This window comes from Neomonachus schauinslandi, chromosome 7 (genome assembly GCF_002201575.2).
Source record: "Neomonachus schauinslandi chromosome 7, ASM220157v2, whole genome shotgun sequence".
Lineage (NCBI taxonomy): Eukaryota > Metazoa > Chordata > Mammalia > Carnivora > Phocidae > Neomonachus > Neomonachus schauinslandi.
The window spans coordinates 62,824,055-62,841,243 of record NC_058409.1 but is presented as its reverse complement, the minus strand read 5'-3'; positions in this window follow the sequence as shown (position 1 = coordinate 62,841,243).

Here is a 17,189-nt window from a genome sequence, read left to right as displayed (position 1 = left end):
CAGGCCTGAGCTCAAAACCACTCTAACAGGAGTTTCATTTACTTGCCATTATTTCCATTCCAATACAGAGCAGTAAGTTGAGGGTTTCAGAAAGAGGATAGTACAGAATCCTTGCATAATGGTTTCACCCCCTGCTGTGACTCAAAAGAATCCAAGAGATGGAAATGCATGCTTGTAAATCTAATTTGGAGCATAGCTCTATGGAAAGAGAACTCTGTTCCTAAGACAGATAAATATTGTTAATGTTTTTAAAGTGTTCAACCTCTTGTAAACCCTATGTCAGGGATGCAATCAACTTGCATGAATGACTGAAATTTAGTGTGTAAAAAGACAGGTTAGGGACTTAGAAACATTCAGAATACCTTCATCCAACATACCCTCTCAGGAAATGAAGTTTCAGTACTTATATGCTCATAAGCCTAAGAAATTCATATAAGACAGTTAAATATTCTAGTTCATGAGGGTCCTTATCATTGGCATAGTCAGAGTTGGTAAGAGATGGAAAGACCTTCGAGTTCATTTCACTTAACAGAAAGGAAGCTGACAGACTAAGCAATTTATGTAGGTTTTACCAGTAAGCTGTTGACCCAGCATTAGAAACTGAGAGTGTATGACAACTGCTGTCTTGCTTAGTGTTTGCAGATAGCATGTTTGCTGCAGAAAAATTGGCTAACACCCAGCTCCCATCCTTCTCCCCCTCACTAGCAACCATTATTCTTGCACATCTTCATTTGAGAAGGCTCCATATCATTCCTGATAAGAAATAATTGTCATCCTTAGCAAAAACGCAGGGGAGTGCACAGGGTTGATATTCTCATCCTCACAATAATTTTTCCCCAAATCGGGGTTAAGTCACATTGATTAACAGGCATGATCTTCAATCTGATATTGCCATTGATTGCCCTGCACTTGCCTGCGCTTTAGGAAAGGATTTCAATTTCCAGGATCTGTGCTCCACTTTTCACAAGCTGAAAAGTTACTCCAACTGGTGAAATAAAAATGACAACAAGGACTTTCCTCATTTCAATCCCTGATGTGACCCCGAATCTACTACTGTGCTTTCTTAAATATCCAACTACATCATCTCATTTCAACTGGGGCAGCTACTCCTGAGGACATAGTCTCACTCTCTCCTTCAGATAGAAAGCATTGCAGCTCTCCACTGCGCTCTTGCCTTTCTAATCCATCATGACATTTTCTTTAACTGTATTTTTATTTTACTCAAGTATGAGCATGATTTAAAGAAAAGCTGCATATATTAAACATTCTCAAAGGACAAGCTATTACTTATTCAATAGACAGAAAATATGTGCAAATAAGACATTCAGAGATTACAATTCTAAAATGTATTTATAAATCATAGTTGTTCATACATTATTTTCTGGTTAAAATGCCTAGCTAATAGGCATTTTAACTGATGCTTCAGTTAAGAAAAAAAAAGATAAAAGTTATTTCTAGTACTCACAGTCTGTTACCCAAACATTTATTTAGTCTCTAATGTAAGCAAGATAACCAATTAACTTATTTTATAGTTCTGCCTCAAATCTCCTTGTGATAGTGTTGCCATATTTAGCAAAAAAAACTATAGGATTACCTAGTTAAATATGAATTTCAGGTAAGCAACAAATATTTTTAGCATAAATTTGTAGAAATATTGCATAGAACATACTTAAACTAAAATTTTTTGTTGTTTTTCTGAAATTCATATTTAAATGGGAGGTCCATACTTTATCTCTGGCAATCCTAGTTTTGAGGAAATTAATGAAAGAATTTGCCCATATATGTGGTAATCCTTCACCTTCCACTGGACCTTCTCATCATCTTCTATAATAATAATCTTTATAAATTAATACTTAATCAAGTTAATTTTGAATTAACTTGAATTCAAAAATACATTTTCTTTTGTGGATTTTGGAAATCAATCTTACTTGAAACTTACGTGTATATTTTCGTGTACATAATGCAATAGCTATAACTGATTTAATCTGATTGTCAGAGTGTATGGACTGTATTACCCATCTTTAGAAGAAACCAGGAAGTGGTGTTATTGTCCTCTAAATTGCAAACTATCTGATTCTTTGATTTCTGTTTTTGTTGCTGTCTTGGGTGTTTTTATAAATGGACATTTGATATTTTTAGAATTCAAGTATAAGTACTTGACTACTTAGGAAGATCATCTAACTAAATTTCTAAAAAGGAAGGCGTACTAGCATTATTCTTTGGGATTTGAGAGGGTGGCATCATTTTGAAATTATTAAGAGAACACTCTTATAAAGAAGGTCTTGCAACTTGTAGTTGCTAGATTACTGTATAGAAAAAAAGTGTGAATGACACCTGCCTGTGCATGTAGAAGAGAATTAGAGCAATCAAATGGTTTATAAGACAGCAAGATCAAGGCTTTAATTTGCAAGCACAGGACTACCATTAATAATTAATTTATGAATAAGGAAACAGAAATGACCATGAAAGTTAAAGTTTTATAATTTTTTTGGATAGAGGTGATTTAAGAAATTTGTGAATTAAGATTGATTTGAGGTAAGATTAAGTATAACATGAACAATGGATCGTGGATCACCACATCAAAAACCAATGATGTATTGTATGGTGACTAACATAACATAATAAAATTTTAAAAAAAGATTATAACATTTTTTTCTGCTTTTGTTTTATCTTCTAAAATAGTGTAATAATCTGCATAGACTTGTTAGAACCATATTGCAATACAGTTTAAATGCAGCAAGCTAAAGGAAAGATTTAGCAGAGAACAAAATGAATCTTTGATGGGAAAAAAAATTACAAAGAGAGTAGGGACTAGTCAAAAGATAATCTTTTAGTTTTACTTTCTGCTACACTTTTTTTTTTTTGGATAATTTCAGTTTATCTGTTCCAATTCCTACTAATGTTTTATTACTATCTCTATAATATTGCATTGAACACTATTTCCCCAGACATTTATCTGCCATTCTGATAAAACTGGTTGATTCTCCTCATCAATCCTTGGCTCAAGCTTTTCAGTTACATATCTTGACAGTAATGTTGTCTTTTTTTTTAAGATTTTATTTATTTATTTGTCAGAGAGAGAGAGAGCATGAGAGAGAGGGGCAGGCAGAGGGAGCCTGTTGCAGAACTCGATCCCAGGATCCTGGGATCATGACCTGAGCCAAAGGCAGATGCTTAACTGACTGAGCCACCCAGTTATCCTAACAGTAATGTTGTTTTAAAGCAATTCTAAATTTAGATATATTGATGGTTTGTAATATATTCTTTCACACCTTGTTAGTTCATCTAAAGCACAGTATTTAAAATTCTGCTATTAAGCTATTCTCACAGAATTACAGTACCTGCATAAGTTATCCCAAAGGAGAGCCATCTAGTCACTGGAATTTCTGTTTCTGATCCTCCCTCAAATATAGCTAGCAAATAAAACCAAAATCACACACAATAAATACATAATCCATTAACACTTAAAAGAAAGTAATGTTATGTTTAATTTTAAGAAAAAAAGAATCCTTCTTGTATTTGATAGCCTTTTATTTATTGTTACAGACTAAATGTTTGCATCTCCCCAAATTCATGTATTAAAATCCAAATCCCCAATGTGGCTGTATTTGGAAATAGGGCCTGTGAGGAAGTGATGAAGGTTAAATGAGATCATAAGGTGGGGCCTTAATCCATTAGGGTTAATACCCTTATAATAAGAGGAAGAAACACCAAAGAACATAGTGAGAAGGCCACAATCTACAAGCCAGAAAGACAGCTCTTACCACAAACAGACCATGATGGCATCTTGATCTTGGACTTTCCAGCCTCCAGAACTGTGAGGAATAATTTTTTTGTTTTTTAAGCCCCTCATGTGTAGTATTTGTTAGGCAACCCAAGCTGACTAAACACTTATGACATTTTTCTCTAATAGCTTTTTATAAATATTTTCCTAGAGATTTTCCAAAATATGCCCTGAGTTGCTATTATGGTATAATTATCCTGGTACACCCCAAACAGCTTGGTCATCATCCTCCATTCCTCTTACTCTTCCCATTCTTTTCCTTACACATTTATTTATTATGTGTTTGAAATGTAATTGAAGTGTGATTTCTTGAGAATTAAGCATTCTAAGAAATTTCAGCTATTGAGTTACTGGATTCACTATACTTACATCACACTTAGAATAGGAATAGTTATAAATGTTTTAACAGAAGCAACTGTGTAGACTACTCACATAATTCTGAGCAAGGTCTGTTGTTGATAAAAACAAACAAACAAAAAACCCCAAAAAACTGGAAACAGAATTCAGTGATTCCCTAAAGTCTGTGCATAGAAAAACCTGAATGGGCAAACTGGAGTAAAGATGTCACAATCTGTGGCGAGAAATGAGGTCAAATAAGAAGGGCCCTAGAATATGGGGTCTTGAGAGCAGTATAAATATTTTATTTCCCAAAGCATCTAGCCCAGAACCTCTCACAGAGTGGGTGGCCAATTTAATTCTTACTGAATTAAAATAAATGGGTCAGTATGCCAAATTTGGATTGAGTCAGTATTAGTTATTGAAAATGAGGCTCCCAGTGATATATCTGCTACAATGGCAACCTGAAGTATCTAGTACTGTCATTTCCATAATCCAGGTCTTTGCCATTGAGTTGATCCCTATTAGAGAAGGAGAAAGCATTAAGACTAGAACTTGGGGAGAGAAGACATTGTTGTCACCTCTCCACACAGCTAACAAAAGATAATTTGTCTTCACTGTTGAACATGGTTAATGTACGCTTTAATTGAGGATTGTGAATTATTTCAGTTGTAGAGAGACTGGTCCCATTATTGACCTTGTGCTATTATATTTAGAAGTTTCCTCTATTGAGTACACCTTTTCCTTTAGCAAGAAGGAAAACAGCCCTGCAATTGGGGGCCTTTGCAGTGGGTCACTGAATTACTTGTTTGAACATGTTAGCACTGATAACTACAGTGCTTATATTAGTTCATGTGTAAACAAGCCCAGGTATATCTACACGGACACCAGTGAGGTCACCTTAAATCATATATTCAGTTTCAGACTGGCACCAATGCATACAGACGTTAAAAATAACTCTGCCTTATAAATCAGAACAGAGAAACATAGTGAGGAGTAACATGTCTAGAGCCAGATTCATAGGTCAGATTCATGGGCTAAATCCATCGCCCATGAGCTCTGTGATATTAGGTAATTTCTTAACCTTTCTGTGCCTCAGTTTCCATACACATAAAACAGGGACAGTCTTAGTACCTACATCACAGAATTGTTATGAGTTCATAGGAGTTAATATTTATAAAGTGCTTAGAATTGAGTCTGAAATATAAGAAATAGCTTTTAAGTATTTGTTAGACATTTGAAATTTTTCCCAACATAAATTAACTGTATTTGCCCAACTTTAACTTAAATTCTATGAAATTATTACAAGTGTGTGATTGCATTTTTCTTATAAATAGCCCTCCCCCCAAAAAATTAAGACATGCCTTGTCTCTTCATATAAATGCATAATAATGATTATTATATTTTACTGAACATAACTAAATTAGATATCACAAAACTTTCTCACAAAAGTAAAAATATATCCATAATATTATAGAGGGTAGGGCACTACTATAATGGAACTAATAATTCTACTAATCTAAGAATATTTCTGGTCATATGAGGTTCCCTGGGAGGGATATCTAATATAGAAATCTCATATACTATGTATTAAGCATAAGAAAAGAGGCATTATTTATCTTTTCCCCACTACCTAAGCTTAACCAATTTGATTATATAGGAAACCTAAAAATACTGAATGTTTCAATGACAGTATCTTTGTGAACTACTATGAATGCAAAAAAAAGAAATATTGCAAATTAATGTCTTTTAAACTCAGCTTCTAAATTAGTAAATTATGAAATTATTTTTTAACTTTTTATAAAGTTTCATTACTTTTAAATATATAATACTTATATACCCAGCATTTAAACATTAAATGTTATTTTTATATCATATTTGCCTCCTATTTTTAAATAAACTATAAAATATTATGGAACTAGTTAAAGCATTTGCCTTATCTCACTCTTTTCTCCTCTGTTGGAACCATTTTCCAGAAGTTATTTATTCTCTCTATGCCTGATTATATTTTCACTACCTATTTATGTCCCATTATATTTTTCACTACCTATTTATGTCCCCTATGTAGTATTATTCTGTGTGTTTATAAAATTTACATAATTGCTATCATACTGTAAATATTCTTTTGCAATTTGCTATTTTCACTCAGCACTATGTTTTTGAAATAAGCTATCTTGATACTTACATATGTACTTCATTCTTGTTAACGGTTTTATAGAATACTACTATATGAATATACCAGAGTTTATTACTTTACTGAAAGATACTTAAATTTTTTCCAAGTTTTTCCTAGTACAAACCATACTGAAATAAAAGATTTGCACTTGTTTCTTGTATACATGTATGAGAGTTACTCTAAAATCTAGGATTAGAATTGCTGGATAAACAAAATGCACACATTTAACTCTTCTAAATATTGCTTTTCTAAGTGGTAATTCCAATTTTTAAAGATTTTTTTTAAAGATTTTATTTATTTATTTGAGAGAGTGAGAGCAAGAGAGTGAAAGAGAGATTGAGAGAACAAGTTGGGGGAGGGGCAGAGGGAGAAGCAGCCTCCCTGCAGAGCAGGGAGCCTGATATGGGACTCAATCCCAGGACCCTGGGATCAGGACCTGAGCTGAAGGCAGATGCTTAACTGACTGAGCCACTGAGGCACCCCAGTCATTCCAATTTTTACTTCTATGAACAGTGCATGAGGTATTCCATTCCCTTACATTCTCACTTACAGCTAATATTAATGGACTTTACATGTTTGTCAGTTTGATAGATGTGAAATGGGAACTTATTAGTTAAGCTTTCCTTATCCTTATTACTACTGAATTTGAGCACATATATATATATATATTTCATATATTTATTAACCATTATGGTTCTGCTTCTGTGACTTGCTTGTGTATTCTTTATCCACGTTCCATTAAGTTCGTTGTCTTTACTCACGGAACCGTGAAAATTTTGTTTAATTTTTAATAAATTAATTTAAATGAATTCTACATAGGAATCTATTGCAAAAAGTTCTCCCTAATTTTTTACAAATTTTAACTTTTAATATTTTGAAATAAATCAATATTCTCTTTTCTTATTTATGCATTTAATCCTTGGTTAAGAAATCCTTCCTTATAAGGGTCAGAAACACATTGTCTAGTAAGTTGTTAAAGTTTTGCTGTTTATGTTTTCATCTTTAATCCATCTGGACATTATATTCAGAATGACATGGGGAATTCATTTTCTTCTATCCAGATGGCATCCACTTCCACCAATACAATTTATCAAAGGGTCCATCCTTTCTCCACTGATTTTTAATGCCATCCCAGTCATAACACACAAAGTGTTTACTCCAAAAGAAAGTGACATCATTTTGCTGGTCAAGTTCATTCCCGATCTATTAGAGTATGTGGCCTGCCTGGTATTGATATTTTGGTTTCATTGAAATGTGCTTAGTGATCTAGTACAGTATACGATAATGTGTTAAAACTACTATATTTTTGCTTGAAATAACATGTATTCTCTAAATATTTGGTGCATTATTTTATATTCGTTCATTAGATCAAACCTCCAAGATGATCTTTAGTATGCTTTCTTCTCTATACTAGATGTAGATTTAGAAACACTGTTACATTATTTTTTAAAAGATTTTATTTATTTATTTTAGAGAGAGTGAGCATGGGGAGGGGCAGAGGGAGAGAGAGAGAGAGAATCCCAAGCAGGCTCTGCTCTCAGCACGGAGCCCGACTCAGGGCTCCATCCCAGGATCCTGAGATCATAACCTGAGCTGAAATAAAAAATCAGATGCTTAACCGACTGAGTCACCCAGATGCCCCAAAACACTGTTACATTATTTATCATTTTTCTCTATTTGCTTTGTCCTTAATTTTTATACTCTCAATTCTGTTAAAGTCTATTTTAAATCACACTTAATAAATCTTATACTAAATTCAATATTCAAAGAATATTTCTTTTTTTACCTAACTTAATCATGAACAGTGGCCATGGAGATCCTGAAGGTGCCAAATGTGAAGTGTCGGTAGTAGTATCATCATCAAAATCTTTGCAAACCTTTCTATAAAGGGCAGTGCATTCAATTCTGAATATACAACATGAGAATAGAACCTATAGTAAAAGTACTGTGATTTACTACTTGAGGAGAAAAAGCAAACATACACATATGTACAAATACATTAACCAAAGTACTAAGTAATCACTCAAGTTTGAGCAATCAAAATATTGTTCATGAAAGATGTTAAAATCAAAGTAAGTCTTGCATGAAGAGGAGAATTTTGATAGGCAGAAGATACTAGAGAATATCTTTCAGGAAGAAACCAGGATGTAAAACTGTGGAAGGAAAATAAGTTGGGCAAATATTTTACAAAAAATGAGTGCACCATTATTTTGTGTTGATTAGAGAGTTTCTCTCCATATGTACTATAGATCTGGATAAACATTTTGATAAGGCAACTTGTGTGTAGCCTTACAGTTAAGGTATTTGATCTTATTCTAGTGGAAAGAGCAGTGATTACTGAACAGGGAGATGATAAACAGTATTATTTTTTCTTCAAAAATATTAATCTGAAAGTTTTGTATGTGTCTGAGAGAGGAAAAAATTTTATAAATCTTAATTTTATTTAACAAACACTTTGTATAGATTGCCATCTGTTTGATACTGTTATAGGATTATTCACAAAATAGCTCATTAACTATTTAATTCTCATAGGACCCCATAAGATAATATGATTCTACCAATATTTTTAGATAAGGAAATAAAGATTATAAAGTTGAGAGATTCATATATGCACTCTGGTGAACTGTATGTACCAACCTATGGATATATCAATGATATTTAGGCTTTGTTTATTTTAAAGTCAATATGAGATGCAGAGATATAATTCTAGGCTGTGAGGTTAAAAATACTTTTTGTAGTATAAAACCAGCTTAATAGTTTATAGGTAATAGAGCCAAAATTATCTTATTTGTAGTAATTAGTATCTTATTAGTTTCTCATGTAAAAAAGAGCAGATAGTGGTGCTGAGATTTTATTTAGCTATACAGTGGCAATGTTCTTCAAATTTCAATGATATGTATACTGGATTCATGATTTTTTTCCTATTGATGTTTTTCACCAGTATTAACAAGTACCTGATACTTGTCTACTTATTAACTTATTTTTTAAATTTAAAAATACATATATTTCAATAAAAAATACTTTATATCATTAAAAACAATGGAAAATTAGAATCCTTTGCCCCCAGTAAAGACTATCTTCAACCCTTGGTTATCCAAACTGTACAGTGTCCCTATTCTTATCCCGCAGGTAAGCTCCTTCTACACCATCACAGGGCCTTCATCAGTCCCCAGCCAGCTCAGCTCAAACTCCTAGCATGCCATGAAGTCATGCATTAGAGTGGTGAATGTACAGTACTTCAAACTGACACTTGTCAATGGGATACAAGCCTCCTTAGTACAGCAGAGTGCACAGCCACCTGGGCTGGCAGTTGGGGTTGTGTACTAGAAGACAATCAGTTGTGTCCTTGTGTGGAAGATATCCAACATATACTCTTCTGTCATCTATAGTATTAGAGGCCATCCCATCCTCTTTGTGGGGGAGCCAGGGAACTGTAACATAAAGGACCACTCAGTCTGGATTCAGATGTTCAAACAATGCCATCAGGAATGTCTTTTTTGCACAATTGCTTGGGTCATCTTTTCTCTATCTTGGCTTCATTCCCATGTGGGTTATTCTCTTTGATTGCATGAGAGGAAGAGGGTCAGAGAGAATAGTTTGGGTGGCTGGGGCATTTATTCCCCATACTTCATATTTGAATTTTTCCTCTCCAATCCCCAATGGGGTAACATATGGGAGGGGTACTTCCTTATTGTCTCCACATTCTATTAACTTTTTCCCCAGGGGAGGAGGGACTTACTTTACAAATGTTCCAGCAAGAAGGATGTAACCTCTCTCTTTCATATCTGTCTACCATAGAAAAGGTTCACTCTAGTTTTTCTTATTTTGTCATTATTTCACTGTAGCAGTCTCTGGTCTTTCATGGACTTAGTTGCATGAAGGTGCCAATGCCTGGGCAGGTAAATCTAATGTGAGAAGGCACTACAAGCCTATTTGACTGTAGTGCTGAAGTCACATTCTCCAAACAAGCTTATCAGTAATAAATTTGGAATACTGATCTTTACTTCAGTGTATCCAATGTCTTGTTTCTCACTTAATTCTGAAAGTTGAGGGAAGAAATTATATTTTATTTATTGACCCTTACCGTTTTTCACTAGTTTTAGAGTTACATTACCCTATCTGGGGATGATCCTAGTGAAAAGGGAATGCCTCTTCTGAACAATTTCAGTAAGACAGGGAAAGAGGTGATAAATATAGTTTTAATTCCCCCAACTAGAACTACATTATCTGGCCGATTTGATAAAGCATTATAATAGACTCTGTCTAAATTGTGATGAGCAATGGGTAAGCGTCAGTTCCATATGAACCCAATGAGTGTGTACCTTGAGAGAGAAATGTCTTAGAAGGAAGGGAGTAAAGACATAGGGTGTGACACATCTGGTAAATATTCATATGGTGTAGATGGAAGAATTTGACACTTGAACAGAGAATGAAAGGCAGAATGAATTTAGGAAGCATTTATCTTGGATGACTATGTAAATTGTGGAGTCATCATGAGATTTATATGGAAAATGAAAAAAATTGGTGTGGGATGGGATGCCAATGAATTCAATTTTTAAATCATTTTTATTGAGACATAATAACATATAATAAAATTTAACTATTTAAAAAGTTTCCTCATGCCAGTTTACAGTCAATTTCCCTTAACTTCTAGCAGCAGGTAAGTACTGATCTATATTCTGTTACTACAGATCAGATTTATAATTTCTAGAATTTCTTATAAAGGGAATCATTCAGTCTGCACTATTTGTGTCTGTCTGTTTTTCTCTTACCATATGTATTCGATATTCAGTCATATATTCGAGTGTATCAATTGTATGTTCCTTCTTTATGACTTAGGATAATTCCATTGTGTAGATATACTACAATTTGTTAATTCATTTATCTATTGGTATATATTTGAGCTTTTGGATTACAAGTAAAGTTGTTTTGTATATCCCTGTATAAATCTTTGTGTGGACATCTTTGTGCTCTTGGGTAAAAATTTTTTTTTTTAAAGATTTTATTTATTTATTCATGAGAGAGAGAGAGACAGAGAGGCAGAGGGAGAAGCAGGCTCCCCGCGGAGCAGGGAGCCCGATGCGGGACTCGATCCCAGGACCCTGGGATCATGACCTGAGCTGAAGGCAGACGCTTAACCGACTGAGCCACCCAGGCGTCCCTCGGGTAAAAATTTAGAATAGTAATTACAAGGTCATTTAATTAGTATATGTTTAAATTTATAACAATATGTCATAAGTTTTCCAAAGCAGTTGTAGCATATTATATTTCCACCAGCATATTAGAGTTGCAGCGCTCCTCATCTACCAATGCTTGATTCTATTAGTATTTTTATTTTTTGCCAACACATTAAGTTTTAGAGTAGAAGCTTTTGAAAAATAACATGGGAGAGAATTAGATATTCAATTCTGAGACTTAAAGGAGAGGTGTGATCTGGGATCATAATTTGAAATGACAAGGATATGAAAAATAATTAAAATAATGAGAGTAGATGAAATGATTCATATCATACTTGTAGAATAGAGGCTCTTGGAAAATATAAATATTTCTTTTTTTTTTTAAAGATTTTATTTATTTATTCATGAGAGACAGAGAGAGAGGCAGAGGGAGAAGCAGGCTCCCAGGGAGCAGGGAGCCCGATGCGGGACTCGATCCCAGGACCCTGGGATCATGACCTGAGCCGAAGGCAGACGCTTAACCATCTGAGCCACCCAGGTGCCCGGAAAATATAAATATTTCATTTAACAGAAGATTAGGAATCTAACGGGCAGGCAAAGAAAGTATAAAGACGGCAAGGAGGTCAAGCATACAGAAAAATCAAGTGCACAGAGAATTTAAGTATAAGGGATCAGCAGTGTCATATGCATGAGAGAGAGTCAGTAAAGGACCAAAATTTCCATTTACTTTTGCAAATAGGATGTTATTGTAACTGCAAAAAAAATATTTCTGTTCTGTCCTTAAGTTGGCAATCAGATCACAGTGAGTTAGCTGTATGGGCAGAGATGAAGAGGTTGCAAAGAAAAGGTGACTGACTTTTTAGCATTTGGCTGAGGAGGGGAAAAAGAGACTCAATGAGTCACAGACATTGAATTGAGATTCAGTCTGTATAATGTCTGGTATATACAAAGAAACCAGTAATCATAACGTTATTTATTTTAACTGAGGGCGTAGGAGAAGAATTTGATATTTTTCTTTCAAGATTGCTCCAGATGTCAAAAACCAACCTGCTTGTAGGTATTGCAGAGTCTGTGACACTTTGAAGGTCACTTAACATGTTCCACAATCTCAAATTTTATGAAGGTAAATTTAGCTTAATATTTACATCAAGAACATCCATAAAAGAGAAAATGAGGGTAAGGGTAAGGAATACATTTTCATATATGCATGTAATAATCTGGAAACATCTCTTTGGTGACTATATGGAAGGCTCATGAATTAATAGTACATAAGTCTCAAGAATTTTTTTTTCTTTTTATTGGTTCATAACATTTTTCTTTTAGAAACAGCTAGCAGGAGGCACCTGGGTGGCTCAGTGGGTTAAGCATCTGCCTTCAGCTCAGGTCATGATCCCAGGGTGCTGGGATCGAGTCCCACAACAGGCTCCTTGTTGAGCGAGGAGCCTGCTTCTCCTCCCTCTCCTCCCTGCTTGTGCTCTCTCTCTCTCAAATAAATAAATAAAATGTAAAATAAGAAAAGAAAAGAGAAAGAAACTGCTAGCAGAACCCCTCTTTCTACACAAAAACTCCTTGAATATGTTTTTTCCAGTTCAGACTCAAAGGACCAGTTTCTAGTTTAAACTATTCATCACAGTTTACATATGATTATGCACACAAATGTTGTTAGCCTGCTAAAAAGATTGCTTTATGTTGAATGAAAAAAATAATTCAAGGCTTTGCAAACTCTCTTGGTTATTTTACAAACATTACTGTTTTTGTTAATATGGTAGAAAACTAGAGAAGTTTAAAGGCCTCAAAAGAATAGAACTAAAAGACCTTTTCAAAAGTGTTTTTCTAACATCATGTTATTTAAATGTTAATCTTAGGCATTTAAAATATATCTATATTTCTTTTTTAGATTTTAGAGTTTACTAGGGTCTAATTTCCTAATGCCAATTATCCAGACTTGAAACTTCAAATATGTGTGTAATTACTCTACCAATTAAATTACTCTTCAAATTTAAAGAATAGGACACTTATTTCTGAAATCAGATCAAAAATTTCAGAAAATATTTTAAAAGTTTAAACAAAGAACTATCATGATAGAATAAATCTCATAAAAGTGAAAAACTATGAATTGATAAAAATTTACCTTACATAGTTACAAAAATATCCATATAGTAACAAATCTGAACAGAATAGTAAAATGCATGTTTCTAAAATATATCTTAGCTTAACAGGGTTGATGGGAATTTTATATGTAGAAAGAAGAGCTGGGAGAATATTTTAACAACTTACCTAATATTTAAAAAAAAATTAGACATATACACAAATATATCAGTAATCAAAGAAAAATAATGTGAGACTGACTGTATAAACTATTTAATCAACATACTTCTTTTTTGTATTTTTCTTTGATGGCTATGTGTCAGATACAAGACCCTAATTATCAGCATACTCATAAAAATTACATGAACCAAACCTTTTAATAATTGACAATGATGAAGATAATGATGACTATTAAAATAAGTTACATTAAATTGCTTCTATGTGACAGGCCCTATGTTAAGTTATTCACCCATTTGTTCCTTATACCAATATTATCAGGTTTGGGGCACCTGGGTGGCTCAGTCGGTTGGGTGGCTGCCTTCAGCTCATGATCCCAGGGTCCTGGGATCAAGTCCCACATCAGGCTCCCTGCTTGGCGGGGAGCCTGCTTCTCCCTCTCCCTCTGTCTCCCAGCTTGTGCTCTCACTCTCTCTCTGTCAAATAAATAAATAAAATCTTTAAAAAATACATTATCAGGTTCATTGTGGTAGTTCAATTATCTAGTCTTTCTTTCTTCCATTTTAACAGAACTCGTAAATGTTTGCTGGAAACATTGTTGCCCAAAATAAGAACTGCATTTCCCAGTCTCATTTAGGCTAAAGTATGACCAAGTGACAAAATTTTGAACAATGTGATGAAAATAGTATAATGTGAATCTTTCTTATACAACAGCCAGTATGAGCCTTTGCCCCTACTTCCTTGTTTTTTCCCCTCTCTCTGCAGAGTATATTTATGATGGTTTAATTTGGAGAACTCCTCTTAGCCCATAAAATGTTCTTGTGAATGGAAGCCAGTGTAATATAAGAATAAGAGAAAGAAACATGAGAGCACTTTATGGATCACACCTGCCATAGGTATCCTGAACTACTGATTTGCTGACATTTATATTAGAGAGAGATAACATTCTACCTTTTATAAGCCATTGCTTTTTGGATGTTTATCATAAACCTGATTCGTATATATATATGAATACAAATATATCTCACATTAGTATTATAATTTAGAATATATACAATATAGTATATATACACATATATATTATTCCCAATTTATTAATGAGAAAACTAAGGTTTAAATTCTATGACTCTTCAAGATTATAAAATTACTAAATAATAGAGTTTACCAGATGCATAAGGCTGAGATTCATTGCTTTGCAGACAAAGAATCATTATTATGGAAGTTTGGGGAGCTAAGTCTCACCTCCTTTTCTTTTTTTTGGGTTCCAACCTATACAGGAAACACAAGGATTAGTGTGAAAGTGAGATCCTAATACCATCTTTATTAATGACTAGCTAATTTCTTTAAAAAAAAGATTTTATTTATTTATTTGAGAGAGATTGAGAATGAGCATGGGGTCAGGGGGTTGGGGAGAGGCAGAGGGAGAAACAGACTCCCCACTGAGCAGGGAGCCTGATGTGGGGCCTGACCCCAGGACCCTGAGATCACGACCGGAGCTGAAGGCAGACGCTTAACTGACTGAGCCACCCAGGCACGGGAATGACTAGCTAATTTCCTGATAATTTCCCAAACTCAGACAATTAGGAAAACATGTTGGAGAGCATGGCTTAAATCTACCTAAAATTCATTCATTCCCGAAAATCTACCCTGAATTAAAGTTCAACTGGAATGCAGGCAGAAAATACGGAATAACAGAAAAGCAAGGGAAATTGTTCTTGTCTTTCAATACAGTCATTACTTAGATCCCTTGTAAAAGTGATGCCCTGTAGTAAAAACTTACAGTGTACCAGAACATATTCCCTTGGCTTGATTTCAGTACAGATGTGGTTGACAGTTTTGTGCTTACTGCCAGCATCCAACACTAAAGAGTCTCTGCTTTGCTGTCTCAGGACTACATGGAAGGCTCACCATAGAACTGTGGGGAGAAACCCTCTGGGAGCAAGCCCTAAAGGATAAATGCCATTCTTTCTGTCCTCTAGTAGAATAATTTATGAAGCGCATTTTACACGATTCTTCAGAGATTTCTCTGCAGGCTCAAGGCTCAGTACCCCACAGCTGCCTCCAGCTTATTAATATAAACCTTATTAGCTTTCCCTCCCAGTGTTACTTTCCTTACTATCTAACTTCTATGTCCTGAGAAAACCTCTCAAGTAAACTCCCTGCACTCAAATCCTTGTCAGGCTTTCTCTGAGAAAAGATCTAACCCGAAACAGGTCAATAGCTCTTACCCTTTTGATTAGCAACATTTTCCTTAAGAGAAGGAGAAAGAAGCAAGGTTTTTTTCTTCCAATCTTCCTAAGTGAACCTTCTTATATATCTGGAGTAGATGGAGAACAGAGACGTTTCCTTACCTGCAATATTGTAAACTAAAGCAGATAAGAGATTTCCCCTAAAATAAGGTCAACCATTATGTCTGACAATTGTAATGAGAACTTTAAAATCTACTCCCATAGCAACTTTCAAATACACAATACAATATTGTTAACTACAGTCCTCATGCAGTATATTAATTACACCCTAGAGCTTATTCTTATGTAACTGGGAGTTTATACCTTTTGACCACTTTTACCCAATTCCCTCTTTCCCAATCCCCTGCCTATGGAAACCACCAGTGTGCTCTCAGATTGAAATGGTATCTTGACATACTCCAAACTATTAGAATGCATAATAACTATTGAGAAGACAGGACCCTGACTATCTCTGGGATTTATTCACATATTCTGAAATGCATGCATCTCATCAAGGTGTCTAGTTATTTCTTGCTCCTCAGACCAATATAAATGATACCATTAATGTAGAAAATGAGCATTCAGTCATGAGGATGGTGAGATGGTCAATTTTCTTGATGGATTTAATTGTGGTACAGAGCCAGATAATTTATATATCCCAGGAGGCAAGACAGTCAATATAAACTAAAGTTCTTTTTGGATAAAAGTTATGGTATCTTTTGCTTATTGTGATAGAGATTAAAAAAATATTTACCAGATGAATATCTGTATAGCAGGTATCAGAATATTCTTTTACTTCAGTAAAGAGACCACATTTAGAAGAGTCCCTGCAAATGGACTATTATCCACCTGTATTTTTTGTTTCTGGCAAAAATGCATAATTCAAGGGAGCTGTGAGAGGAATAAAGATTCCTGTGCTTTCTAGTGTTTATTCTAATTACAATCTATGATTTTACACTTGAGGAAGAAAATGTTCCAGGAGTTTCCCCATTGGCTCTTTCAATGATTATAGCTTTCAATCTACAAGATTTTGTCAGATATTCTGGGACATTATTCTAACTATACACTCAGGAACCGGGAGCCATACCTACTGTGTGTTCATAGATGATTCTGGGTCAAAGTTCTAGTTAAGTTATGTTCTTTTGCCACCCCCAGATCCTTCAGTGGTATTGTGTAACTTTAAATTTTGATACCCAGGTAAACCAGTATGTGTATGTATCTGT